This window comes from Schistocerca nitens, chromosome 5, assembly GCF_023898315.1.
Source record: "Schistocerca nitens isolate TAMUIC-IGC-003100 chromosome 5, iqSchNite1.1, whole genome shotgun sequence".
In the NCBI taxonomy this organism is placed as follows: domain Eukaryota; kingdom Metazoa; phylum Arthropoda; class Insecta; order Orthoptera; family Acrididae; genus Schistocerca; species Schistocerca nitens.
The window spans coordinates 44,248,388-44,253,411 of NC_064618.1; positions in this window are offsets into that span (position 1 = coordinate 44,248,388).

Below are 5,024 nucleotides of genomic sequence, written 5' to 3' on the forward strand. Positions count from 1 at the left end.
TGTAACGCCATCTACCGGTATACTAGAGACACTACTCAACACACCTGTGCAAAGTCTCATCTAGTTTTCACTGTTTGGTTTGTGGAGCGCTCAACTGCGCGGCCATAACGCCCGTACGAAGTCTAATTTTTTTCATACACTAATGTTTTGTGCAGTCCAATCTAACCGTATCACGAATGATGATGATGATGATGATGAAATGATGAGGACAACACGAACACCAAGTCAACGGGCTGAGAAAATCCCCAACCCGTCTGGGAATCAAACCCGGGACCCCATGATCCAAAGACAACAACGCTAGCCACTAGACCACGAGCTGAGGACGAGTTTTCACTGTCCTTTCCATTTCACGACCGATAAAAAAATGGGTCAAATGGCTCTGAGCACTATGGGTCTTAACTTAGAAAAACTTAAACCTAACTAACCTAAGGAAATCACACACATCAATGCCCGAGGCAGGATTCGAACCTGCGACCGTAGCGGTCGCTCGGTTCCAGACTGAAGCGCCTAGAACTGCACGGCCACTCCAGCCGGCCACGACCGATCGTTCCCTACTTTCCGATCAGCCTTCGTACTTGCATCAGTTTTGTATTTGAATGAAACTGTTTTGTATTTTTTTTTTTTTTTGTCTAGTATCGGGGAGAAAAACAGCATGCTTATAAATTTGTGTTTCATGTATGTCTGAAGTTATTCAATAAAAGGTGATTACTGAAAATTTTACTTTTTTGTGGTGTCACCGCCAGACACCACACTTGCTAGGTGGTAGCCTTTAAATTGGCCGCGGTCTGTTAGTATACGTCGGACCCGCGTGTCGCCACTATCAGTGATTGCAGACCGAGCGCCGCCACACGGTAGGTCCAGTCTAGAGAGACTCTCGCCCCAGTTGTACAGCAGACTTTGCTAGCGATGGTTCACTGTCTACATACGCACTCATTTGGCGAGACGACAGATTAGCATAGCCTTGAGCTACGTCATTTGCTACGACCTAGCAAGGCGCCATATTCAGTTACTTCCAGAATGTATTCTGAACAGATAATATTGTGAATCGTGTACAGTCAGGAATGAATTAAAGTATCAAACTAATTACGTCCTCTTTCCTTGTGATGTTCCAGACCTCACGTCAGTATAGTTCTTCCCTCCTCTCGCCAGCCTGCGTGAGCCGAAACGCGTGCATTTCGGCCTCCTCTAGTAACACAGTGTTGGCTCTTCAGCCAACACAACACTTTTCGTGTATGTTTAGTTTTTGAAAAACGAGACCAATATGGAAGGAGTGAAAATGGATTTTCGGCATTTCGAGAATGTTCAGGTCATGCAGCTAAATTGGTGCTTCGTTGGGAATGTGTCCTGATTTATTATTTTCATTTCTTACTTGTACACTTAATTCCAGTCCTGGAGAGATTGTGTCCGTCTCCTGGACACGCGTGGGACGCAGTCTTGCAAGAAGTGATGAGCGACTCGCGGTGTATCTAGAAGAGAAAGGAGCACCCCCCCGCCCCCCCTCCCCTTCCCCATTTCTTTGAGCAGCACAGAGAATTTTCGCCGGCGCGCCATTCAGAGCGCGCGCTTTCAGGGTCCTACTCCGCGATATTACCCGGCGCGCGCGCGGCTGTTGCGCGGCCGCGGCGCGCCGAGTGATGCATTGCGGTGCGAGGTGCGCGTCTGCCAACCGCGGCGTGCATTAGCCGTATGAAAAGCCGGCGGGGAAACGCCGGGGGGAGGCCGGCTGGCGGGGCTCGGCCCGCATTCACAGCTGCTCCCCATTGCAGCTCTCGGCCGGACGGGACGCAATATGCCGTCGCCCGGGTCATTCAGGGCGGGCACGTGAATGTACACAGCGGCCCGCAGCGGCGGGGGCGTGAGCCGGAGCGCCGTCATCGGTCACGCGGTCCGCCCGCCGCAAAGCTCTTGTCCCGCCGTACAATTGCTCCCCCGAACCGATTCTGCGCGCCGCCACAAAGACCGATCGAGAACAGCGGCGGTGGCCCTGCGCTCGCTGGGCGATTAGCGTCTCGCTGACAGCAGAACGGCGCAAGACAAAGTGGGCCGCACCGCATCTAAATACCGAGCAGCTATTCTCGTTCCAGCCAGTCGCATTAATCACAGTTTCACGAAGGTAACTTTGCATCAATACTAAACATAAAAATACCTCAATAAATAACTAACCATTTCGGATATTATGACAATAACACTCTCCTGTTATACGAGGGCTATTCGGAAACTAAGCTCCAATCAATGGGAAATAGCAACCGCAGCGAAAATCCGATAAAGCTTTGCATAGATGTGTTAGACAGTCTGTCCAACAATGGCGTGAAGTCGCACTTTTCAGTTGTGAGCCCACGGTGATCACGTAAAAATGCCTAGAAAACAGTATCTTCCACCAAGCATGAATGCCTCTCAGAGATGATTTTATGCATTGCCCACAACTGTCAAGCATTTCCCTCTTCATGACAATTCTCAGCGGCACACTGTAGGGGGAATGAAGACGCTCCTCCAGCATTTTCGATGGAAAATGTTTCATCACCCACCATACGGACCAGAAATCGCTCCCTCCGAGTTCCACCACAATTCACATGAACTGCTGGCTATGGAGACAATACACTACTGGCAATTAAAATTGCTACACCACGAAAATGACATGCTACAGACGTGAAATTTAACCGACAGGAATAAGATGCTGTGATGTGCTAATGATTAGCTTTTCAGAGCATTCACACAAAGGTGGTCCCGGTGGCGACACCTACAATGTGCTGACAAGAGGAAAGTTTCCAACCGATTTCTCATACACAAACTGCAGTTGACCGGCGTTGCCTGGTGAAACGTTGTTGTGATGCCTCGTGTAAGGAGGACAAATGCGTACCATCACGTTTCCGACTTTGATAAAGGTCGGATTGTAGACTATCGCGATTGCGGTTTATCGTATCGCGACATTGCTGCTCGCGTTGGTCGAGATCCAATGACAGCTAGCAGAATATGGAATCGGTGGGTTCAGGAGGATAATACGGAACGCCGTGCTGGATCCCGACGGCCTCGTACCACTAGCAGTCGAGATGACAGGCATCTCATCCGCATGGCTGTAACGGATCGTGCAGCCACGTCTCGATCCCTGAGTCGACAGGTGGGGACGTTTGCCAGACATCAACCATCTGCACGAACAGTTCGACGACGTTTGCACCAGCATGGACTATCAGCTCGGAGACCATGGCTGCGGTTACCCTTGACGCTGCACCACAGACAGGAGCGCCTACGATGGTGTACTCAACGACGAACCTGGCTGCACGAATGCCAAACGTCATTTTTTCGGATGAATCCAGGTTCTGTTTACAGCATCATGATGGTCGAATCCGTGTTTGGCGACAATGCGGTGAACGCACATTGAGAGCGTGTATTCGTCATCGCCATACTGGCGTATCACCCGGCGTGATGGTATGGGGTGCCAATGGTTACACGTCTCGGTCACCTCTTGTTCGCATTGACGGCGCTTTCAACAGTGGACGTTACATTTCAGAAGTGTTACGACCCGTGGCTCTACCGTTCATTCGATCCCTGCGAAACCCTACATTTCAGCAGGACAGTTCACGACCGCATGCTGCAGGTCCTATACGGGCCTTTCTGGATACGGAAAATGTTCTACTGCTGCCCTGTCCAGATCTCTAGATCTCTCATCAATTGAAAACGTCTGGTCAATGGTGGCCGAGCAACTGGCTCGTCACAATACGCCACTCACTACCGTTGATGAACTGTGGTATCGTGTTGAAGCTGCATGGGCAGCTGTACCTATACACGCCATCCAAGCTCTGTTTAATGCCCAGGCGTATCAAGTCCATTATTACGGCCAGAGGTGGTTGTTCTGGGTACTGATTTCTCAGTATCTATGCATCCAAATTGCGTGAAAATGTTATCACATGTCAGGTCTAGTATAATATATTTGTGCAATGAATACCCGTTTATCATCTGTATTTCTTCTTGGTGTAGCAATATTAATGGCCAGTAGTGTATCTGGACGCAGGCCACACGCTGTAGATCAGCGTAGAGAATTGGCTGAAAGCACAGGCGGCTGCCTTCTATCACGAAACTATTGGAAAGCTGGTAGAGTGCTACGATGGATGTCTCATGAGAATGACGAATATGTGGAGAAGTAGCCGGAAGGTGTAGCTGACTACTGCAAATAAAACATTATCGATTTTCAATGTGGTTTCCGTTTCAAGACCAATCTGACCTCCGTTTTCAAATAGCTCTCGTAACTAACAGAACTGTATATGTATGCTCTGATCAATACGATAACATTTTTTCCAGATTCACAAACTGTTGAACGTTATAGTAATTAATCTTATCAATTACGGATGCTTTAGAGCCTCTGAGTGTGTACTGTTATATAACAATTGACTTACAGCAAGTAAGTTTGCATTTGAATAGCAGAATAAAAATAACAACGGTTTGCTACACTGTTGGACAGTTGCTAAGGAACAGAGATATTGGTGAACAGGATTAATCACAGTCTTTGATGAACAACACCAAACAAAGTACGTAAGTAATAGAGGAGGGGAGGCGTATTTATAACTGAAAATGCTACAGAATTCACCACTTGGGAAATGCTGGATAGCAGACGTAACGTTCATGTCAGACACCCAAAATAAAGCTCGATATTGGACTATGAGTAAGGAATAATCCCTCTTCGGACACTAAAGCACATTTTGCACCCGTTATTTATGTTTAATACCAAATTGTTGAGTGGTCCTGTGGGGATTTTGTCCCACGCCTCTCTCGAGGTGGTTTTCAGTTCTTCTACGGTTTGGGAAGGCGTTTTCGATGAGAAACGCGTCTGTTGAGAGCATGTCAGACATGCTCAAGGGTTTAGGTCCGGGGAGAACACAGGCCATCCATTATTTTCAATATCTTCGCCTTCCAAAGTGTCTGACACCTCACCGGTCCTGTGAACGCGGGCGTTGTCGTCCATAAACAGAAAGTCGGGACCTGCCGCACCCCTAAATAGACGGACAAGGTCCACAGTAATCTGTCTGCAGTAC